A 25,851-nucleotide genomic window follows, 5' to 3' on the forward strand; every position below is an offset into this window, starting at 1 on the left:
TTGAAGGATGTTTAAATCCATTATTTATCTGACTCCATTGTAATTAATCTGACTCCATTAAAGTTGTTATCATCATTGATAAAGAGAAAGAATCTCTACGTCTTAAAGCAGGCAAAGTTGTTTATTAATTTACATGATCAAATATACAGACATTAGAATGAAACAAACTAACATACTGTATAAAGAAATTAGCTGTAACATATGCACTGCTGAGCAACAAAGACAGTGAAACTGCCTTTGTTAGCATATGAGGCTACGCACTGGTGTGCGGGAGATGCAGAGTAGAAGCCATTCTCCCAGATCAACAGTTACCTTTCCCTATTATACCCTGAGCAAAGCATTGTCAAACATGAGTGAAAACCAACCCCCAAAACCAGCTGAACATGAGAACAAAGTTGAGGAGATAAAGTGGGGGAGAAGAACATTAACATACTCTCCTCAGGCCATGACCCAACAATAGTAAATATATTGTACATTGAAATACAATTAATCAATGTCTCTGTTGATTTCATCACTACAACACTGAAGTCATAAACTGTCAAATGACACCAAACATGACAAAGTTATCTGAAAGAAGAACACAAGCAGATGTATGGTGAAGAGCACATGGTTACTGTAAGCAAATGGCAGAGATGTGTATCAGAGCTGTGAGGAACTCTGCCTCACCAGGAGGACCCATCCCATGCTTGGAATGTCTCAGTAGTCCTTCATTAGCATAGAAGGAAAAGTATATAATATTTTCTCAGCTTACACCAGTACTGGGAAACATCAATAACTTGCCTGTTATTGTCTCCAATAACTGTTCATATTTTGACATCAAAAACAAACAAAATATGTAAAATAAAAATTATCTCCTGTAAACATAGTTTTTTTTTTTTGGTTACTTGTAAGCCTTTTTCTCTTGAAATGTACAAGTGTTATTCTTAGCAGTAGGGCTTTTTTGTCCTCTCTAATCTCTTGAATGCATTTACTAAGACTGTCAGTGTGTATTTGTGTGTGAGTGAGCACATGTAATGTCCTGCACACTCTTGTTTTTCAATCTTCAGCTTGTCTTTTGCTCCAGGACATGCTGGTACTGCAGGGCTTTGCAGGGGAATATATTTGTGTACATTAGAGACAGGCGGGGGGTTATTGACAGCAGAGGGCTCCCTCCGAGCGGATGAATCGCTCAACACTGATTCACAGCACAGAGACAGGTCTGCATCTGATCTTAGCACCAGACTGAAGGGTATTTGTTTCCCATCCTGTGTTGTTCGGTTACAGCAGGGTGAGCATTAGCATTGGGGTCATGCATGTTGTGATTTGGAAGTGCAGATGTGCTGTGGGATTTGTGATCAGATTTGTCAGACTAGAGGAAGATTTGAAAGCCGATGGAGGGGGAAATACACTTGGATGTACAGTTGATGTACAGAACAGCAATGATGGTAGAATTGCATGTTGCAGTGTAATTCCACATTCAAACTAAAAATGAATAAATAAATGAATAAATAAATGAATGAATAAATAATTGAATAAAAAATGAATAAATAAATGAATAAATAAACTACAAAATTTTATAGTTTAATTTAACTGCATTTTAGAGCTTTATTCCTCATAAAACTACACTCAAAAATATTTCTAAATTAAAATACATTATTATTATTATTTATTTATTTATTTATTTATTATTATTATTTTTTTTTACCAAATTGTTGGGTTTGTCCATATTGTACCCAAATTTGGGTTGGTAAAAACGCATCGTTTAGTTTTGCATAAGATATTTGAGTGTTTATACTTATTATTACATAAGTCCTGTACAATTCCTAAACTGCCAATATTGCTCATAGCTTTCAACGTTTGCTGTTAATTCTTAAACAGTTAACAGGGAATAAATATGAAATTATACGTCGAGATACTAAAATAGTCATAATCCCATGCTATATTAGGTGTGATTTTTATTACCATTAATAATTAGAAAACAGCTTGACTTTTCTGACTGAATATCAATGAAGGTTCAGTATTTTACTGCCATAAAGCTGAAACAGCTGATCTGAACTGACAGCCTGCCTGCTAATCTTCAACATGTTTACCATTAAACATTCATTATGGAGTGAGCTATGGGTTACTATATAAGAAATTTACAAAAAAAAAAAAAAGAAGAAGAAGAAACAAAAAGAAAAAAAGTTTTAATTAACCAAAAGCACGATGGAATGCTGTAAAGCTGAAATTAATTAACTTATAAAAGTGTACATATAAGCTGTGACACTGAAAATTAGGCTATTGTAGTTACAAAAAGTGAATTTCAAATCCTACAAAATCTAAATCTAAATATATTACTGTAAATGTCACTGACTGTGTATCCAACAGAAGATTTATTTATTAAAATAATACAACTTGGTACAGAATGGAAAACACACAGTTGTGATTTCTAATTTTACATGGACTAACACAATTAACATTATTTAATGTGTAATAATTTATTGTTTTATTATTATTGTTGTTATTGTTATTATTATTTTTTTTTTCAAAATAAACATGTATTCTAATTTTGGATCTTGCAACACAATAATTTTTTTTTTTAAATTTGGGAGAGGAGCAATTTAGGGCCGGTGATCAAATTTGTTAAATAACAATGTGATGTGAAATTCACATGTGCCACATATCTTTGGAGAGAACATGCAAACTCCACACAGAAATGCCAACTGACCCAGCCAAGGCTCGAACCAGTGTCCTTCTTGCTGTGAGGTGAGAGTGCAACCTCTGCGCCACCGTGCTGCCTATAATTATAAGTGATAATAGTAGTACGAATTATTTCTAAAGATTTAAAGGTGAAATATTTTAGCTATAATTAACAAACAATGTATGATAAAAATGACATATAAATGAACTTAAAATAATATTGACAAAATGTAAAAAAAAAGATAATATTTTTGATCAATGATCAAAAAAGTCATTAATAATTTATCGACAAAACCAATAAATGTTATCGTTCATTTGATTTTTTTTTTTTTTTTACAAACCTAGATAAAACTACCACAGATCATAAAACTAAACTAAAGCAAAACATTACACAAAGACAACATAACAGGTGCATTTATAGTTTCTCCTTCTATTGACCCTCACAACTCATGCAGCTCTTGAGGATTTGCACAGCAATGAAGCACTAAAACTCAGCGCTGACCACATGGTTTTTAATGAATCAATGCCTTAATGACCGCTGTCAGTCAAGTTTATTTCTTCAATATGTCTTGGAAGACAAATCTCTCATCAAGCGGCCTTCTGCTTCTGTCATTAAGCTTCCAGATGGTACCATGTGTCAAGAGGTAACAGTGGACGAAAAACAACTCAATAAGCAGGTAGACACAGGTCTCAAGTGAGCATAAAAGATGCTTGCTTTGGGTATAAATGTATGATGTTGAATTATTATTGAAGTCTCAAAGAAATGGATAATGTTTAGATGATTATCTAATAATTCACAATGTGTACTCTAAACAGTGAAATTGCTAGTATGTAACTTCAAATTGTTTAGCTTTATTCTTATTATTAAAGTCCTAATGAAATGGACAACTTATAGATAGCTGTGTTAGGATTCTGCCACACCTATCTTGTTAATTCTTGCTTTGGTGATAAGAATCCACACAATAGACCTGTCGTGTCTTGTTTGTTGTGCTTGGCTCGAGTTTTCTCAGGTCGAGTACTCATCTTCTGTCATTGTGTGTCTTTTGTATGAAAACGCTTGGGCCATGCGCGCTTCTGCTTAATGCAAGCACGCAAAGTCTGGGAATGTTTAATTTGTCTGGAGCGTTGTATTTCATTCTCTGCATCTCAGTCTTGTTGGTTTCGGTTGGTGCTATGATGAAACATGAACGATGCATGTGTGCAACCGGGCTTATTGTGGAAACATAGCCCCGCGGACGTTTCTGGAGACCGCAAAATACGTTCCGGGAGGTATGTATTCGAGCAGTTTTCTCGTATCTGTGCGCGCTTTTTCGCGTCTCGAACGCCTCTCGGGAACGTGCGCCGTTCTTCCCCGGACTCGATCCTGGTCGTCGCCGTGGCCGGCTCCTCCTCCTCCGGGCCTCTGCTCCGCCGACGTAACCCTGCGAGCTAAGCTGACAAACTGGTTGCGGCGGGAAAGCCCTCCACACAGAGGTGAACCGTCAGCCGGCGAGCGCAAAGAGGAGGAGCAGCGTCACACCGCCCCATAGCGTTCGCTCGAAAAAAAACAAAAATGTGGCCATACGTACCTCCTGCCAAGTAAATTGCAGTCTCCAGAAACGTCTGCGGGGCTACTGTTTCCAGAGTGAGCTTAGGTTGCATATGTGAGTGCTCAGAGGAATCCTACACGAACATGGGAAGAACATGCAAACTCCACACAGAAATGCCAACTAACCCAGCAGGGGCTCTAAACAGCGACCTTCTTGCTGTGAGACGATAATGCTACCCACTGTGCCATTGTGATGCCAGATGAAATTCATATATATAAATAAATATACTGATTTCTGATATGCGCTGTGCGGAATAGACCAATCCCAACATATTGGACCTCATCTGAACACTAAGACCAGAGTAGACTGTCGGGAACATGAATACAAACTACGGTCCTACTTCATATTAAGTGTCCTTAACTACTATGTACTTGCATCAAAAAATAAATACAGTGTACTTACCATGTTCATAATGTATTTGAGAACACTTGTGGTGCTCTTGAGTTGGGATAGGGGTAGGGTTATGGACAGGTTTGGTGGTATGTGTAGGTTTAAGGGTGGGTTAAGGTGTAAGAGATGGCCAACAGTGTATTTACAAATGTAATTACATAATTTAATTACATATGTATTTACATACAGGTATTTAATCAAGCAGTACACAGAAAATACATGTATTTACACAAAAAGTACATTGTAACAAATTATTATTTTGGTATAAGTACATTGTAGTTAAGGACACTTAATATAAAGTGGGACCCAAACTTATTGCAAATAACTCTCAAAACCAAATTAGCAACCTTTAAAATAGCATATTTGGCATTCATATATTTGGCATTTAAAATGTACCAATGATCCACTAGCTACATTTATGAACTACTGCATATTATTGGTCTTAATGGATTATGTAACAACTGATTTACATTATCCAGCATGGCCATAAAGCTTTAAACTGCAAAAACGTATTTTGTGCATTGTGCCTGTTGCACTGGCAAGTTATTCATTCATGCTATGGTGCCTGAATTCAGCTGTTAAGCCTTCCGCTTGGCTGATTAAGAAAACTGTCACTTATGAACTGAAGTTCTGTGATTTCATATTTAAATGTATAATTACAGCGCAATGAAAAAGAGCTTAAGTAATGTTTAATTTAACCAGTCAAACAAACACAAGTCTTTAGAAGTGACCAGCGGGAAACTGAGGAAACCACTGAGGGAATGGAGGATCGAGCAAATGGGTCTGTGTGTGTGTGTGTGTGTGTGTGTGTGTGTGTGTGAGTGTGTGTTTATTGAACAGTAAACTGGGGAGAGATTAATTCATGACAAACATCTGCCAGATGTTGGAACCAATTAAGCATCCTGCTAGGAAAGTTTCATTTCAACTTACAAGCTCACAATTTTCCCATTCCGCAAGCGTGTTTCTGATTATTAAAAGCTAATTAGTCTTGCATATGCTTAGCAGAGGGCTGTGTTTAGATTCAAACCATATGAATATGAACTGAACCATCATCGCATGATGCATCGTTTGGGAAAATAACGATGTAGTGACCAGTGTTTCCCAAAACCCGTAGTTTCTCTGTCGCAGATCCATCATTTGCACCACGTTAGTTATAATGATGCTCTAAACAGGGTGGTAACAACTTTTTTAGAGAGAACCCCATGATTCCTTTGTGTAAATTCTATTGTTTTACACTTACACACATAGAAAAAAAAATCCAATATTAGTTTTGACAAAAACATGCAGCAATTTTTCATATTAATTAAAGCATATGTAAATGGCACATATAGGGCCTTTGCTTCCTTTACAAATATTATTGAGAAGAACATTACATATTCTATTCTAACACAAAATCACATACAATAGCTAACACATTATCATATCATATATAAATCATAAAAAATAAATGGTAACACTTTAAAATAATTATCCGTTATAACTACTTAATAGTTAACTGTAAACTGTAAACATTAGTAAACTGTTAGTTAATGAGTTATAAATGACTTGTTAAATAAAAGTTATTAGTTTAAAAACTTAATTAATTAATTAAGTTAATTATTTAAAACTGTGCCTTATAGATGGCTAATAAATAACTTACAAGCTGTTAGTTAACAAGTTGTAAATGACTTGTTAACTGTATTTTAATGATTTATACATAGCTAATATGTTAGTAATAGATGATGAACAAGCGGTTAGTAAATTACTACTTTAAAGTGTGAGTTAATATATTAGTTAAGTGTTAGTTATTAGCTTAAGTATGTTATTGGGACGTTATTCTAAAGTTGCAACTATTTCTTATTTACTAACAGTTAATGATTGAAGAATAGCTGCAACTTTAGAATAACGTCCCAATAACATATATAAACTATTAACTCATACTTAAGTCTTTATTAAGTAATTTACTAACAGCTTGCTCATGATCTCTTAATAATTTAATTGGTATAGTTATAAATCATTAAAATACAGTTAAGAAGTCATTTACAATTTGTTAACTAACAGCTTGTAAGTTATCTATTGGTATCTACAGTTATAAACAATTAACAAACTATTAAATTTTATTTTAAGTCATTTACAACCCATTAACTAGCAGTTTAATAATAGTCTATTAACTTTTTGTAACGGATAGTTATTCTAAAGTGTTACCAAATAAATAAATAAATAAATAATGAGGCTATTTATTAAGAACTGAAATTCAATATTTATTATTTTTTGTTAGAAAATGAAAAAAAAATCTTACTTTAATAATAATGCATTAATTATTAATAATTATAATACACTGTTAACATAGTTGGGTTAAAAATACCCCAACATATAACCCAACTATAGGTTGTTATAGCACCTTCCAAACTATGGGTTATGTTAACCCAATGCTTTGGGTTATATTGATTAAATATTATTATTTTTTCCATTCCGGTATTACTATTGCTACTATAACTAATACTACTATTAATTTTATAATTATGGCTGTGTAAATAAATGCAAAAATATTAAAAATGCTTTTTTCCATTACATTTTATTTCCAGACACTTTAGTTAAAATAAAGACTCACAAACAAAGAAGAAGCAGAACAAAATGCAGACAGTTATAAAATGTGCAAACAGAAAATCCTGTGGTGATGGAGCAGAATATGGGGCTCTGTGTGCTGAAGAGACTGTCCAGCAGCTGCCGCAGGCTTCACTCAGTGTCCACAGTGTACAATACATTTTAACTACATCCAAACACTTCTAAAAGATGGATGGTGAAACGGATATTAAAAAAAACACTAGGTGGTAATTTGATAAAAAAAAAAAACAATATTATTGTGTTAGAGCTTAAATAAACTTTATAACGCAAAAACAACATAACACACGCATAATTCAGTGGTTTTGTGTCAGTTAAATCCGTTGACTGTTGAAATTTAAACTTTTAACTCAACTGGTTAAGTTATTAAAAAAATAACCCAATAAAGGTTAAAAATAACCCAACAAAGCACCAAATATGTTTAACTCAACCATTGGATTAAATAAATAACTCACCATTTTTTAGAGTGTAATTAATACATAGGATATTGTTTATTTATTTTTTGATTTATTGAAAAGTCTGTACTTTTACAATTTGACATATGCAAACCACTGCGGAAAGAACCAACAGGCCCATGTCATATACAGTAGGCTACATTTCTTAATAAATAACCTGCTACAAAATAAAAGCATTAACGCATGGTATGTTTTTTTTTTTTTCATAAGTTTTGGAGCATATACTAGCTTTAAAGACGTAAAAAAAAATTCTGCTCGGCTGTGTTCAAAATGACATCAATGTGTTTCAAACTGCAAATGGAGCACAATTGTAAACATGAAGGTCGCTAAAACTGAACTGTAAAAATACTTTGAAAGCAAATTACACCTAAGAGAGACTACTTTAAAGCTTTTTTTTTTTTAAAGTTCCAAGTTTAAATGTTAGAATGTTCTAAACAAATAGGGCATAGGGGGATAACTGGGAATAGAACACAGCAAGGAACTATGTTTCTAACTACAGCTCCAGAGGTGTAGTTGTAAGTGCGAATGTCAGTTGGAACAATGGATTTGGGGAAACAATGAACTATGTTTGCAACAACAGAACTTGCGACCTTAGTTGGTTATCGATGGGTTTTGGAAACACACCCCTGATATAGTATTTTGTACAATAATTTTAATATATATATATATATAATTTTGAATATTTATTTATTTATTTTTCATTCATTTTCCTTTGGCTTAGTCCCTTATTTAACAGAGGTCGCCACAGTGGAATAAACCGTCAACTATTCCAGCATGTTTTACTCAGCGGATGCCCTTCCAGCCACAACCCAGTACAGGGACACACCCATACATTCTCACATTCACTACAGCCAATTTAGTTGGTCCAGTTCTCATATAGCACATGTCATGCACTGTGGGGGGAAAGCACCAAGAGAAAATCCATGCGAACGCGGGGAGAACTTGAAACTCTATACAGAAAAGCCAACTGGCCTAGCCGAGACCCCAGCGACCTTCTTGCTGGAAGGCAACAATGCTATTCACAGAGCCACCAAAATTAGAAATTTTATTAAATTAGGTGATTTAAGACGGAGTATTTTAAACCAGACTCCACATAAATTTACGTAACAAAGTATTTACAAAATTTTTGTATGATTGACTTATAGTACATAATAAAGACTGCACTGTAATCTGGACAATCTTATCTGTACACATTCAATTTTGTAATAATTCACATGCTTTAAATGTGTTTCTCAAATTATTATATAAGATAAAAGATTATATTTTATCTTAATAAGAAACAAAAATGGGTATGGAAAAGCTTTCATCTGACATCTAACCCTATGTCCGGGTCACTGCATCCATGAATGATTTATAAATACAATGAACGGTGTTCCTGGAAAGATAAAAAAGATGATGATGAAAAACCCTTCATACACATTGCCAAGGTGTACTGATGAATTGTGATGACATCACTAGCATGTGAAGCAAAACAAGCCTTTATAAGCTTTCATAGAATTGAAGTGTCTATTGACAGAGAGAAAAAGGAATAGATGGAAGAAAAGTGAAAAAAAATATATGTTTACAGTTATATGTTTGGAGATAATAATATAGTTTCACATCATTTCACAGTCTTCATTACTTGAAAAGGCATAGAGAGTTTGTTTTTGGGTTTCTGTCTTTAGTATCCATTCCAAATAAAATCTGCAGTTAGTTTTATGTATTTTTCATGTATTATTTAATATTATTTATAATTTTGGTGGTAGAGGTATGCTTTTCAAGCTTGCATTGCCTTATTTACTTTTATTTTTTATCCATGTGCATTATAATAAAGTACTGCTATTTCTCAAAATCAAGGTTTTAGGAAAAAAGGTATTGAGCAGGGAAGCTCTTCATAATTTATGTAATCCAAGTTCATTGGAAATGCATCAAATATGAAATACATTTTTGCAAAACATAAAAAATGTTGCTCTAGTAAAGGTAAAATTGCTTGTTTCAGATGACAAATCCACTAGAGGGCATTGTCTGCATTTTCACTAATTCATAGGGTATAATTTGTTGTACATTTCAGATACACACTCTTCTTGTACACGTCCATGAGAAGGTGGGGCTTCAACCCAGACCTTAACCCTTCCCTAAACCAAACCAATAGCGTTACAGAAGCAAACACAGAAAAAAAGACAAATGCACACACATAGTTTTACATTTTTTTTTTAAACGATGCTTCACCGGACTCAAACCTGAGAGCATCACATCGTATAAACACTAAACAAAGTAGGCTAAGAAGCAAACTGACTACACCAGAAAAGTTGTCCGTATGGAGATAGATTACAATAATGGATGTTTGATTACAACTCATAGACACCATTAATGTCTTTTATTGTATTTATTTGTTGTGGAATGAAGTGTACAAAATATTAAATAATATATCGCAGTAGAAATTATGTGTTTCAAAATGAACAAAAGCTGTTGGTATCATACTGCCCAGTAGCATTCGTTTTACCTAGAAACTGCAATCATTGTGGTTTTTACATTTCTGAGTTTGTGTTGCATTTACAATACCCCCCCCCCATTGTTATGATTGCTATAAAAAGAAGTAAGCAGATTATAATAATGTACAAGACAGTATGCACTTTACTGTGATAGAACTTGTCTTACACTATGAAAACATCCTAAAAATAATCACTCAGGTTAATGATACAGGACTGCTACAAACGCACAGATTAGATGCTTGCCGGGTTGTGATGTGTTAATTTTTAATTACCAATGTTCTCAAAAAATGTGCATGGCTCAGAGCTGTAAAGATAGTGAGAAATGTATTTTCCCTACAGAGTACAAGGATAGCAACACCCATGACTGCATGTTAGATTTGCATTTGTTTTCTAACAACTTTAAACTATGTGCCATTTTGCTTCATTATAGATGCATATCATATGTGCTTAATTGGCTTTCGTGGGACTTCAAAAAACACTACATGGTCCATTTTCGAAATGACAAAGTAAAAAAGGACATCAGAAAAACACTGAAAAGATTGAGTTTGAAAGAAGAGAAATGATTGCCTGCTTCAAAGGGTTTTTGTGCTCAGAAATTATTCATACAGAAAAAAAAAAATCGCTATCTATTTGGAGACCTGACAAAATACAAGATGCCATTTTTATGTGGCTTCACTCGAAACAAAGGCCAAAAAAGTAGAAAATGGCATTTGAAATCAGAACTACTCAGTGTGAAGGTCATATAAGGTTTCCTAAATCTAAGCAAGCAGCATTGAAACTGAACTTTCTTGTCAATAAAAGTACCGATACAATTACCATGCTGACAGGTGAAAAAGGTCATTCTGACTGGAATTGTACACAGTACCTTTTTTTTTGTCATAATCTTGTATATTTAAGAAAAAATTAAAGAAAAAAGAAACTGTCACATGCATACATATTGTTATAGCATGCAAACTGTTACATACAGTAGCTGGCTCAAAAAGGTGGGTGTGATTTTGCCAAGCATGATGCAATCCTGGATTAACATCCATGTTGATCCTGGAAGGTGATTTTTGTTATAAACTCCAATCCATACATTTTCCAAACTATTAAACCCAACCATAACTGTAAACTATTTCCAAATATGGTTGGTGATTTTAAAGTCCTGTTTATGGCACATTAGTATATGTGTGTGGGCAAACTTTTCATAGTTCATAGTGGTGACCATGGTGCCCATTTTGAAATCGGCCATCTTGGATCCAACTTTTGTTTTTACAAAAGAAAGATGGTCATTTGACACAAAAAAACTTGAAGGTAAACAAAGGTTTATCATAAGCATGTTATCAATACTTTATTACACAGTTGGCATTAAGAAAAAACATAGACACTTTATCTGACTAACATCAAGCAGCAAAATGTGTCTGGAAAAATATTCACAGGCTTTTATGTTTATAAACCGCACGTGAATGCGTCCGAGTGTTCTGATTGGCTAAAGGAGACGTCTTGCGTCAGCGTGTTCTAGACGTGAAAGTGCTCTTTCCGGCAATCTTCCTTCTGTGTTCACACAGTGCAGGATTCTGGCAAATTACCAGTAATGTTACAACTTCCCTTTCCGGAAAATAGCCGGAACGTATTTAACGTTATTTAAAAAAAAAGGCCTGTTCACACATACAGACCTTTCCGTAAAATTGTTGGTCATTTTCCAGAAAGGTTTGTATGTGTGCAAGGAGCTAATGTCTTGTTAGATTGTATATCATGTATAAATATTGTATAGCATCCATTGTAAATATTATATATCTATATTTATGGCTTCTGTTTTCAAGGTGCTATTATGACACTGCTTCTCAACCATGTTGGAGGACCACCAACACTGCCTATTTTGGATGTCACCTTTGTCTGTTACACCCATTACAGGTCTTTCAGTCTCTGCTATTGAGCTGCTGATCTGAATCGGGTGTGTTAAGAAGACATGGAAAAAGTGCAGAGCTGGCGGTCCTCCAGGAATGTGGTTGAGAAACACTGTATTATGATATAGTATGAAGAGGTGGATTTTTTCATGCAGGATGCCACTGAAGGCCTTCGGGTGAAATACATGGCGTGTAAGTTTTACCACACCAATATGGCTGTGTACACACTATTCCTACACACACGTCTGTGCTTCCAAAAATTGATTTTGCAATATAGGTGCTCTTCAGAGAGACAACATTTTAAAAAGAGAAGGCAAGGGGGATCTAATTTTCATTTAAGGTCCATGAACCAGCTTTTCAGAAAGAACATAAGGTAAAACGTGGGCAGTGAAGGCTATGACATGCTCTGAAAGGACAAGCAAACTCGTCCTTAGAAAGTACCAGGCTGACTCCTAGATGCCGTGCCATCTCGATTTTAAGTTTTCAACCTTCCAGCAAAAAGGCCTCAAAAGAACAGAGGGCTTTTTAATCAGCAGCAGTGATGGATGAGCTGAGAGTTTTCACCACGCTTGGGACGAACCGGCGAACACGAAACAGAGACATTCGGACAGCCTTCGCTCCGTGGACAAATTACACTCCCCTGTTACAATGCATGTCAAATGACTCTCGCGTCAGCTCTCATACAATGAGACGCCAATTGTGTTAGAAAGGTGATAAAAGAGGATCTCTGGGAGAGCGCCATCCAAACATGCAGTTAAACCCAGGAGTGTCTGGAAAAATTACTCCTTGACATCTCGTCATGTTATGTATTAGGCGGCGATAAACTCCTGATATGCTGCCAGAGGAGGTGGAGGAACCAATCACACGCCTCGTTTGGGGAGATAAAGTGGAAATGTCTGTGCTTTCTTGGTCTGTCAGGGACCTGAAAACGCTGACTTCTCCAGCTGCTGGAGATAAGTTACTGTAAAACATACTGTTAAGAAACTTACTGAGTGTGAATTTGCACCTGCACAAAAAAAAAAATGAAAAAATAAATAAATAAAAAAAAAAAACTACAACCACATATACATTAATAGGCCCAATCCCAACCCCTTCCCCTTGGCCCTTGCAACCGAGGGTTAAGGGGAAGGGCTTCAAAATTTACCCCTAAGAATTGGGACAGCACTACAGCACCTGCACACGTCATCATATGAGATTAGACGATCGCGACTGCTGTAGTTATTCCAGTTGTGTTTTTTATTGGTATTTATCCTCAGGAAATCACAAAAGGCATATAGTATGTTATCATAACGATCTAATGTGGCAATAAGATTGTAACTGTACTGTGTATTTACACAGTGGCCATATTCATCAATGAAAACACACCAAAAAGAACATTTACATTATAGCAAACACTGTAAAATGCCAATTAACAGCCACAAGACATTACTGACAGGGGATTTGAGTGTCAGAATGCTGTAAGACTACTGTACAGGAGTTATTAATAGGGATTATAGGTCGCGAAATTTAGCGGGTTATTTATTTTTTTTGCTTTTTTTTTCTTTCTTAAAGCATGACGGTAAAACGCGAACGCAGTTATGAATATATTAAAACACATGTTTGTTTGTCGTTAAAATTTGTAATAATGACAAAAAATACTAATTTGTGGATCCCATTACTTCCGGGTTTAGCAATACTGCCTTTGTGGCAGGTGTATTCTGGGAAATTTTCTTACCCCTCGGTTTCAAGTATGGTCCTAAAAAAATCTTTGTTCGAAGGGCTATTCACCCCTTCCCCTTAGCCCTTTGCCTTCAAGCTAAAGAGAATTAGGACACCCCTACCCCTTGGCGTGCATGCGCAAAACGAGGGGTAGGGGTAAGGGGAAGGGCTAAGGGGTAGAATTGGGATTGGGCCATAGATGCAAACAAGTAGGTAATAGGTAATGCAAGGAAGAAGTTGTTACCATACTATTGGTATGACTTAAGATATTAATTTTAGTTTTCTGAAATGTCTTTAAAAATGTAGCAACTTTAAGTTAGTTTATGTTTTAAAATAATAAATAAAAGTATAAAATAAAATATAATAAATATAATGAAAGGTAAATATAAAGAAATAAAGCAATTAACATGGGGATTGGTTTAAAATAAGATACTCATGTTTAAAACGACTCTGGTAAAAGTAGAAGTACTGACTGCACTTTTGTACTTTAGTAAAAGTAAAGAAATACGGCCTCAAAAATTTACAAAAGTAAAAAAAAAGTAAAAAATACTGGTTTCAACCAGTCTAAAGACATGCGGTATAGATGAATAATAGGTAACTAAATTAGCAGTAGTGTATAAGTGTGTGTGTGTGTGTGTGTGTGTGTTTCCCAGTACTGGGTTGCAGCTGGAGGAGTATCCACTGTGTAAAACATATGCTGGACTAATTGGTGGTTCATTCCATTGTGGCGACCCTGTATAAATCAGGAACTAAGTTTAAGGATAGTGAGTGATATAGGTAGGTAACTAGACCTCACAGCCTATTCATACATTAATATAAACTTACATTTCTGATTTTTATAAGAAAATGTTTGATGCCAATTGTATGAAAGTAGCCAAGCAGCATCCCACCCTGTAATACTGTACAACAACATCACAATGACATGATCTGCCAACTAATTACAGTACAAACAGCCAAAAAAATATTGCCACAATTTACACCAGAACAGCCCTCCAGAGTACACCGTTATCGACAACATGACTATTAAGTAGCTAATTTGAGTCATGTCATTCTGACGCCACTGACATGTTCATTGACACAGAAACCTAGTTTTGAGAGATGAACTAAAGATTCTGAGCAAGAGACTGGCTTTTATAGGTTTCAATTCTGATCTGAGCAATGTACCAAAGTGACTGAGAAAAACTGTAATACATTAAATCTATGTTTAAAGCAACATACATGCATGACTGCAACCTACAAAACAAGTGCATGATCTTTTTCACGTAATAAATTAAGGATCTTTTGCATTTTATTTTTATTCATAATTTGCCCAGTATAGTTACTTTTGTTATTGTAAAATATTTGTTAAAAATAAAGACAACAGTATAGGCCTACAGGAATATGCTAAATCATATAGTCAATAAAAACTGAAAAACAGCATAATTTCTGTATTAGGAAATATGAACTTATCAGATATAAGGGAAATACACCGCAATGTATAAATTTTGAATAAAGTGTTTGATTGTTTTAGTACTAAATGTACAAATCTTTACAAAAAGCACTATATTTTGCGGTATTAGATTGAAAGACCAGAGTGCAGTATGATCGGAAGTGGACAAAAGGCATTCAAACAGCATGTTTTTGAACTGGAATGTGTCTCTCTTTATCTGTGATCCGAACGAGTAAAAGGTGTCTTATAAGCGTGAGAGAGGGCAGCATCAGTCATGTAAAAATCGCAGACTTCCCTTGTCACATCTGCGTAGTCATCCTTGCTTGTCTCATAGTAATCTTCATAAACTAGCCCACGTCCGGTACGCAATACCCTGGAAAAGGCCGCGCAATGGCAGAATGCAGGCCACGTAATGAGGAAAAATAGACTGACTGGATCAAAAGCGCTAATATTATTACGCAATGACAAGAAATAATATAGATCGCGCCACCAAAAACACTTGAAAATGAAAGTAACAAGCGTGGTTTAAAAAAAAAAAAAGTAAAAAGTATGAAGTACAGATATTTGTGTAAAAATGTAAAAAGTAGTGGAGTAAAGTAATGATACCAGAAAAAATCTACTAAAGTACAGTAACAAAGTATTTGTTACTTCGTTACTTCCCACCCGGAATCTGCGCGCGCAGAATTCCGCAGATTTTCCACAGGTTTTAGCCCATCATTAAGTCTGTTTATTTACTTGAGTAAATGTGTGTAAATCTATATTTATTCAGTTTTTTTAATTAATTTCAGTAATATTATTGACTAATGTGAAAATGTTCATCTGATTTATGTGCAATGCAGTTTGTACAGTACTATTTTCTGTCTTTTACTAGATATATTATATGATAAACTTGCTTTATTTATCAAATAAAGTTAATCTAATTGGATTTGCATTTTAAACATAAATAAAACTTAATTTTTTTTAAAATTATTTTATATATTAAGGTTTTAGTTATGATACTTCCAAAATAATTCTGCAAATTTTTACCAAAATTCTCGACAGAAATGGCAAAAAACGTCCGCAGAATCCGTCTGGCCCTAAAGCAAACTAGAACAACACTCACTCCAAAGTGGATGTAACAAAATATACAGAAAATCTGTAAATTCCAATAATTTACACCCAAAAACAAACGTGTTTCTATTTAAGCTGTTAAATATTGCATTACAGTTCATCCGCAAGTCAGTGTTAATTTCTATAAGAGGGAAATTGTGCGTGCAACCAGCAAGAAATGGTTGAGGAGAGCATCCCATACCTTGAAAGACTGGCATATCCCACTGTCTGCCTGTCTACATGAGAAACTGCAGCTGTCTATAGCCCTATTCGGTTATAATTGTTTCTCATGGGGAAGTTATTTCCAACATTAAGAGGGGTTAGTCTGTGATTTTATTGCTGTCCAAATCCAGAATGTTGTTTCTCTCCTACCACCCACATAAAACTCTCCAGCTGAATTACCTTTTTACCACACAAAGTTTAATTGCTGTCCAAATTCATATCTCGGAGTTTACAAGAAGGATAAAGCCAAATGTCGTTTTGTGATTTTTTTTTTTTTTTTGTGCTCTTGTGGTTTGGATCAGTTTCAAAAACTGTCCAGTTTCTCTACATCTATTGTGCTTTGCTCTACTTTGCATGCATTTTAATGAGTCTTTTAAATATTTTATTATTTGCATTATTGGAAGCTTTTGTATCCTTTACAAAGGATAAATCTAATTTAATATATTGTGTCATCTGTGTCACATATAAAAGATGAGCACAGGTACAATGTGCACAGTGGCCTCCATCATTCGTAAGTGGAAGATGTTTGAAACCACCAGGACTCTTCCTAGAGCTGGCCGGCCATCTAAGCTGAGTGATCGGGGAGAGGGGCCTTAGTCAGAGAGGTGTTCAATAACCCGATGGTCACTCTGTTTAAACTCCAACGTTCTTCTGTGTAGCAATCCATCAGGCCTGTATGGTAGAGTGGGCAGACAGAAGCTTCTCCCAGCCTGGAGTTTGCCAAAAAGCATCTGAAGGACTCTCATACCATAAGAAACAAAACTCTCTGATCTGACTAAAAGACTAAAACTGACTAAAAGACTAAAATTTAACCCTTTGGAATGAATGCCAGGTGTTACGTCTGGAGAAAACCAGACTAATACCATCCCTACAGTGAAGCATGGTGGTGGCAGCATCATGCTGTGGCGATGTTTTTCAGCAGCAGGAACTGGAAGACTAGTCAGAATAGAGGGAGAGATGAATGCAGCAATGTACAGAGACATCCTGAATGAAAACCTGCTTCAGAGTGCTCCTGACCTCAGACTGGGGAGACAGTTTATCTTCCAGCAGGACAATGACCCAAAGCACTGATCAAAAAAATCAATGGAGTGGCTTTACAACAACTCCTTGTCCTTCAATGGCCCAACCAGACCCCAGACCTACATCCTATTAAACATCTCTGGAGCGATCTGAAAATGACTGTACAACGTCACTTCCCATCCAACCTGATAGAGCTTGAGAGGTTCTGCAAAGAGGAATAGGCAACAATTCCCAAAGACAGGTGTGCCAAGCTTGTGGCATTATATTTAAAAAGACTTGAGGCAGTAATTGCTGCCATAGGTGCATTGACACAGCATTGTGCAAAGGCTGTGAATACTTATGTACATGTGAATTTTCCTTTTTTTTTTTTTTTTTTTAAATAAATTTGTAACACTTAAATTTTTTTTTTAAAATTATGTTTTCATTATGGGGTATTGTGTGTAGAATTTAATACATTTTGAAATAAGGCTGTAACATAAAAAACTGAAGTCCTATGAATACTTTCCAGATGCACTTCACATTAGATTAGTCAGTACTGAAGGCAAATATAGAGCTTATCTAACAAAAAAACTTACGATAATGGTCCAAAAACTAGTACACCCAGATTTATATAATATAGAAAAACATTCAATAAAAATTTATAAAACACAAAAATCTTTTGGAAAATAAAATGTTGACATTTTGAAGGTTGTATTTTTTATTCTTTTTTATTTTTCAATATTTTTCCTTAAATGAATTGAATTATCTTTTATTTTCTAAATATGTTTAGTAATAAATATATCTGTTTAATAAATTTGCTATGTTTAAATGCACCAAAATATATTTCCTAAATTCACTGAGAAATGGATAAAAATAATACATTTATCAAAATGGGGTCTACTCAATTATGCTGAGCACTGTATATATACAATTATAAACATTAAAAAAAAAAATCAATCAGCTGCATCAAATACAGGGCTAGTTCCACGATCGAATCACTGATGATGTGTCTTAATGCACATCTGTTTGCACCTTTTTTTGTGTGTGTTTTATGTCTATTGTTATTGTTTTCTACTAGCTATTGCACTTATATGCAGATGTCACTCCTGACACGGTAAAGTATGTATGTGGTGATAGACCTAATTAAAAAGTATGTATAACAAAAGCTTTATTCAAATAAAATTAATTAGCAAAATCAGTAAAAGGCTGTTTTCTCAGTTTCAGTATAATAAAGGATCTAGCTGCTAATTTATCTTAATTTGAAATTGCATGCTTTAATTTGAATGAGTTTAATCAGTGAACAGTCATGCTGACTTAGACAAGATGTCCAATTTTGCCGTCTCTGTCAAATTAAATTTACAAGAGAAACGCCATACAGTGAGAGCATGGTAAATTCAAGTTAACTTTAGGCCACTTTATTAGGTACACCTTACTAGTACTGGGTTGGACCCCCTTTTTGCCCTCAGAACTACCTTAATCCTTCGTGGCATAGATTCAACAAGGTACTGGAAATATTCCTTAGGGATTTTGTTGAATATTGACATGATAGCATCACGTAGATGCTTCAGAATGCACATCCATTATGCAAATCTTCCGTTCCACCATTTCCCAAATGTGCTCTATTGGATTGAGTTGTGGTGACTGTGAAGGCCATTTGAGTGCAGTGAACTCATTGTCATGTAAAAAACAACAGTCTAAGATGATTTGCGCTATATGTGTTGTCCTGCTGTAAGTAGCCAACAGAAGATGGGTACACTGGTCATAAAGGGATGGACATGTTCAGCAACAATACTCAGGTAGGCTGTGGCGTTTACACAATGCACAGTTGGTACTAATAGGTATTAATGTGTGGCAAGAAAATATCCCCTACACTTTTACACCACCACCAGCAGATGAACCATCAAGGCAGAATGGATTTATGCTTTCATGTTATTGATGCCAAATTCTGACCCTACCATCCAAATGTTGCAGCAAAAATCAAGACTCATCATACCTAGCAATGATTTTACAATCTTCTATTGTCCAATTTTGGTGAGCCTGTGTGATTTGCCTCAGTTGTCTGTTCCTAGCTGACAGGACTGGCACCCAGTGTTTTTTTTTTTTTTTTTGCTGTAGTCCATCTACCTCCTGGTTCGATGCGTTCCTCGGTAGTAACGAGTGTTTTTTGAGTTACTGTTGCATTTCTATCAGCTCGAGACCAGTCTGGTCATTCTCCTTTGACCTTTGGCATCAACAAGGCATTTGCCCCCACAGAACTGCCACTTACTAAATGTTTTCTTTTTTCAGACCATTCTCTGTAAACCCTAGAGATGGTTGTGCGTGATAATACCAGTAGATCAGCAGTTTCTGAAATGCTCAGACCAGCTCCTCTGGCACCAACAACCATGCCATGTTTAAAGTCACTTAAATCACCTTGCTTCCTAATTCTGATGCTTGGTTTGAACTGCAGCAGATCGTCTTGACCATGTCTACATAGACAAATGCATTGAGTTGCCGCCATGTGATTGGTTGATTAGAAGTTTGCATTAACGAGCAGTTGGACAGGTGTACCTAATAAAGTGGCCTGTGTGTGTATAATGTTAAAAAAAATACGGCTAATAATGTTGCTAATAATTATTAACTAATTATTAATGTTGCTAATAATTATTAACAACACAATTATTTAAAATAACACAGCAAGAGACTAATGAGAACCTGCACTGAAAAGAAGATTCTTCTGTTCACCAAATCTATATTTAAAAATTAAATGCAAATCGCTTATTAAAAAAAAAAAAATGTTGTTTAAATTAAATTTAATCATTAAATGTAAACATTTTTTTTTAATGCAATTTATTTATATAACGTCCAGTCTCTTGTGTCACATGATCTTTCACAAATCCATTCAATTCAACGATTTGCTTAACACACGTTTCCAATTAATATCAACGTTTAAAACAGTTGTGCGTCTTTATAACTTTTGTTGACGCTGGCACTCTTTCCAGTTCCTCATCACCTCGTCTCTTTATCTACCCTCAGTCTCTCACATCCCAGCGGACAAAAGCCCCATCTGTTGGACACACACTGAGTGCAGTTGTACAGGGATGCACCGCTGAGGCCCGAGGCACAAGACTGCACTCGACACATTGTCTTTCTTCATTAAATCTACTCTGTGAGCTTTGACATACAGTACCCTGTTCTGCAGAGTTTCCACATGTTCAGCAGCTTCTGGTGCTCTTTTTATGAACAACCACTTTAACACCCTTTATAATACCAGTATTGCTGTTTAAACGGATAGTTCACTAAAATAGTAATAATTTCCCACTATAAAACCATGCCACTCCAAACACATACTAAATTCGAGTGGTGATATGTTTTGCTTCGAGCACCTCACTTGTTTGAAAATTACGTTATATATTGTATGACTGCAGGTTACTGTATATGCTTGTTTGCTGTTCCGTACACTCAAAGCTTAATTTCTGTCAGATATTTGATTGTAATGTAATAATGTACACTTTTTGTAAAGCTGCTTTGACATAATTATGATGAAAATCACTATGCAAATAAACTTAATGAATAAAACTGTACAAAATAATTATTTTGCAAAATAGTGTTACTGCTGGCGACGTAGTGGCGCAGTAGGTAGAGCTGTCGCCTCACAGCAAGAAGGTCGCTGGTTCGATTCTCGGCTCAGTTGGCGTTTCTGTGTGGAGTTTGCATGTTCTCCCTGCGTTTGTGTGGGTTTCCTCCGCATGCTCCGGTTTCCCCCACAGTTCAAAGACATGTGGTACAGGTGAATTGGGTAGGCTAAATTGTCTGTAGTGTACGAGTGTGTGAATGAATGAGTGTGTGGATGTTTCCCAGAGATGGGTTGCGGCTGGAAGGGCATCCGTTGCGTAAAAATGTGCTGGAAAAGTTGACGGATCATTCCACTGTGGGGAACCCAGATTATTAAAGGGACTAAGCCGACAAGAAAATGAATGTTACTGCTAGTAGTTTTAGTTTTATTCCAGTCTTCAGTGTCACATGATCATTCTAAAATAATTTGAATATGCTGATTTGCTGCTCAAGAAATTTGTTTAAACAATTGTAATATTAAAAAACAACTGTGTGCAGTGTATTATAACGTGGAAGCCTTTATATAGTACTCTTATTTATGTCACATTATATTTTGGCCTATTTCCACTGAGTGGTACAGTTCGGTACGTTATGGAGCACCTTTTTTTAGGCTTGCGTTTCCACTGCCAAAAAGGTACCAATAGTAAGAAAGTTTCAGTCAACGTCATTCTTGCTCAAGGAAATGTCAAAGCAAAGCTATACAGGTCGTTCACATATATGAGAAGCACTTCTCACAAAACAGAAAACACGCAACATATAGGTAACAGTCAGTGTAAACCTCCCATCTGTATCTTTGTCATTCCGAGTTCATAATAGTACAAAAGGTGATGATAATAGTTTGTTCATATTAAGGTTGCTGAAAGAATCATTTGCTCCTTTGTTTTTTTTTTTGGCTTTTCCTTTGTTTTTTTTCGTGCTTTACTCAAATATAGATGCAAAGCAAGCTCACGAGAGAAAGCGAAACCACTCGCACTTTAGATGGCCTTACAAACAACTACAGGGTAGATTCTGCTTTTCTTCATGGCTCTGTGGCTATTTATCAAGACAATGAAAAGGTTTGTTTGAGCTCGGGTTGACTATGGCTTGTTATTTTATGCATATATTATTATGGTGTAATATCTCCGCTGTGTATTTAAAAATGGCGCTTCCTTTGTTTTCATTCTCCTGCTTTTACACGCACTGGTGACACCTTTCTGTAAATCAATAGCGTTCAGCTGCACATTTAGCTCCACCTTTTGGTACCCTTTTGTCATGCTAGGTACCCAGAGGTATCCAAAAAGCTACCTACAAAGTTGTACAGTACGTTTCACTTTTTGGTAACTTTTGACAGTGGAACAGGCCATAAAAGCATATTGAACCATACCGTACCACTCAGAGGAAACGGGCCATTATATACTCAACTATGTGGAGGAAATAGAATTACACAATTACATAAATACATAATCACAAACAAATTTTTTATTTATTAATTATGTTCATTTAAATTATATATTCTTCATTAATCAAAACAAGTACTTTTTCCACAAAATTATTTAGCAACACAAACTCTTTTTGGCTATATTATAATATGTTTATTTGTGGCTCAAGCAACATAAATATATTACTCAAAAGTTTGGGGAATGGAAGATACAGTGCTCTGCATTTATAAGTACACCGCTCACAAATCTATATTTTATATTCATATTTTTAACTGGAGGCAGTATGGTGGCGTAGTGGGTAGCACGTTCGCCTTACAGAAAGAAGGTCGCTGGTTGGAGCTTCGGCTGGTTCAGTTAGCGTTTCTGTGTGGAGTGTGCATGTTCTCTTTGGGTTCGTGTGGGTTTCCTCCGGGTGCTCTGGTTTCCCCCACAAGTCCAAAGACATGCAGTACAGGTGAATTCGGTAGGCTAAATTGTCTTTAGTGTTTGTCTGAGAATGAGTGTGTGTGGGTGTTTCCCAGTGATGGGTTGCAGCTGGAAGGGTATCCACTGCGTAAATCATGTGCTGGATAAGTTGGCAGTTCAATATACAATATTATATTTGTACACATACATTAGATTAGTAAGTACTGAAGCCAAATCTAGAGCTTATCCATCAAAATAACTTATGATAACGATCAAAAAATTAGTACATCCAAATTTATATGATGTAGGAAAATATTAAATACAAATTTAAAAAAAATCAAGAGAAGCAAATATATTAAAGATGTAGTAGAAATTTTGTAGGTTGTATTTTTATTATTTATTTATTTATTTATTTTTGCAATATTTTTTCTTGAACTTAATTGTATTATCTTTCAATTTCTAAATATGTTTGATGATTAAAATAGTATTTTAATAAATTTATCTGTTTAATAAATCTGTTTTGTTTAAATGCACCATCATACATTGCCTATATTCACTAAGACATGAATAAAATGTTCATTTTTAAAATGGGAGTACTCAATTATGATGAACACTGTAAAACAAATATATAATTATACAATCACATAAAATACATAATCAGAAAGTGTTTATATTGTCTTATACATTTTCTTTCTAATTATTTTTTATTAATTAAAAACTCAAATAAAACTGTGAAAAAAAACACTTTTTTGTTTGTTTTGATCATATTATAAAAAAATGGTTCTCAAAACGTCTGCATTATAAAACAATGCCACGCATTTATTTCTTTCTTTTTTATTTAACTTTACCTGCTAATTCAACATCGTCTTTTTTCCCGTTTTCTTAATTAAGCATTTTTTAGATCTATTATTGAAGAATCTTTTTCTAGTCTGATTCAATAAGATATGCCAAAGCAATTATTTACTGAGAAAGTAAAGATATCCCTCCTCATATCCCTTTTATTTAAAAAATGATATATAGAAATGAGGAAGATTTCCAATCCAATTCTGTGAATCTTTATCCTTCAATTGGTGAATTCACATTAAAACAACTGCAAAGAGCAGATGGTGTATAAAAACAATAATAATAATAATAAAGAAATAACTCAAATATTGAGATCTGAAATGCAGTGGAGATTCCAACAATGGCCATCTGATGGAAAATTAGCACTGATGGACTTAAAACAATACCATTTCCAAATAAAACACATCTCAGAGTCTCCGGATAGGGATCTCTAGACGCCCTTTAACAGACGAGTTGATTCAAGGGCAGAACGTGTGAATTAAGATGCTTCTCAGGTAGACGTTCCCCTTGGAGTCCATCAGCAGATTCCTGCCCCTTTCCAGGTGCCATGTAAGCAAAGCTGGCAGAGTCTTCCGTTCACCCTTCTTCCCCTGCCCGGCTAGTGTCACTCAGGCTGTCAAAGTACAATACCAAGCCTTCAGTCTTCACCGCCGCCACTGTTTCCATCTGACACATAACAATGGCTGTCCTGGGACGTTCAATCACACCAGCAGCTGCTCTCAAGCTCACAGCTTCCTCTGGCTGGCAGCTCCTGTTCTCTCAGGCTTTCTACTCCTCCGCCGTTTCTGCCTGGCTGATTCCCAGGGCAAGCGACGCATGGCAGGTTAATTTTGAAAGAAGCTCTGGGTGGCATGAGTCCATCTCTCTTGTAAGTTCTATTTGGTGCAGAGCTGCACTTCTTACACGCACATCCTCAATCTTTCCATTAGTGAATGCTCCGCTGGGCTTCGTACTCAGAGGTCGGTTCTGGTAAACTTGACTTGAGACACTCGCTGGTAACACAGTTGTTATCCAGGTGAGATGAATAGTGAGCTGTCAGAGTTGGTACCCATCACGCACTGCACTCAAATGTAGGCAGATCGGTTATTGGGGTATGTACAGTTTGTGTTAAAATCTAATTCAACTAAATGTTTTCATCAATTAAATACATACTTTGAAATTGTTTTAAATAAAACTAATTCAAATAAAACAAATAAAAAGAGTGGGGCAAAAAAGTATTTAGTCAGCCATCAATAGTGCAAGTTCTCCCACTTAAAAAGATGATAGAGTCCTGGGGCCTCATGTACGAAGACTTGCGTGGAAATCTTACTAAAACATTGCGTACGCACAAAGCTGTAAATGTGCGTACGCAGAAAAAAATTCAGATGTATGAAACACTGCGTACGCCGAATCTCACGCATATTCTTTTGTACATCCGAATGAACGTGAAACTGAGCGCAACATGCACGAGCACAAAACCCCTCCCTGCCTCCTCCCCCGTATGAATATGCTAATGACTATGCTAATGGGAAAACCCAACGAAAAAGCAAAGGCAAAAGCAAGCAAGAAGAGAAACTTTGAACAGAATGTGAATTGGAGGTGCTGCTTTCGGAGGTAGACCGGAGAAAAGCGGTGTTATATGCAAGTTTGTTCTCCGGAATTAACAACAAAAGAAAAAAATAGAGTGGGAGAGTTTAGCTGATGCGGTTAACACAGTTGGGTCTGAACATCGCACTGTGCATTAAAGATAGAAATAGTGTGGTTTATATCTGTAAAATGTTGCAATACCCTTAGCAGTCTCAGTGGCGCACCTTGTAAGATGCATGTGATCATGAATTGATTCGTTCGAGCATGAACTCGGCTCGAATCCAGCGTCTGATGAATTCTTTCTTGTTTTTTCCCCCGCTACATATCAGATTTTTCCAACTATTTATCACGAGAAAGACAAGTAGGAATCATCAATAAGTTCATATCAATAAGCATCATATTTTATTTGCACATTTATTGAATGGAAATGTTTCTGATTCACGCATGCAAATTCATCTTCAGATAGTGTCTTTATAGCAATGTGCGTGCGGTAGATCGCTCAGATTACATTGGGAAAACAGGCGACTGCTGCAAATTG

At 35.5% G+C, this 25,851-nt stretch overlaps 1 protein-coding gene and 1 long non-coding RNA gene across 8 annotated transcripts in view; one reads left to right on the forward strand and one right to left on the reverse strand.

The window, feature by feature from the left end:
* The window catches only part of naaladl2 (N-acetylated alpha-linked acidic dipeptidase like 2), a 629,431-nt gene that overhangs the window by 56,270 nt on the left and 547,310 nt on the right, over positions 1–25,851 (reverse strand). The gene's annotated exons all lie outside the window — the stretch shown is intronic.
* The window catches only part of LOC147841661 (uncharacterized), a 173,238-nt gene continuing 156,820 nt past the window's right edge, over positions 9,434–25,851 (forward strand). Inside the window, exon 1 of the long non-coding RNA XR_015502370.1 lies at positions 9,434–11,103. This is a non-coding gene — a long non-coding RNA (uncharacterized LOC147841661). The remainder of the gene's footprint in view (positions 11,104–25,851) is intronic.

The sequence above is a fragment of the Danio rerio genome, chromosome 11 (assembly GCF_052040795.2).
Source record: "Danio rerio strain M-AB ecotype USA chromosome 11, GRCz13ab, whole genome shotgun sequence".
NCBI classification, from domain to species: domain Eukaryota; kingdom Metazoa; phylum Chordata; class Actinopteri; order Cypriniformes; family Danionidae; genus Danio; species Danio rerio.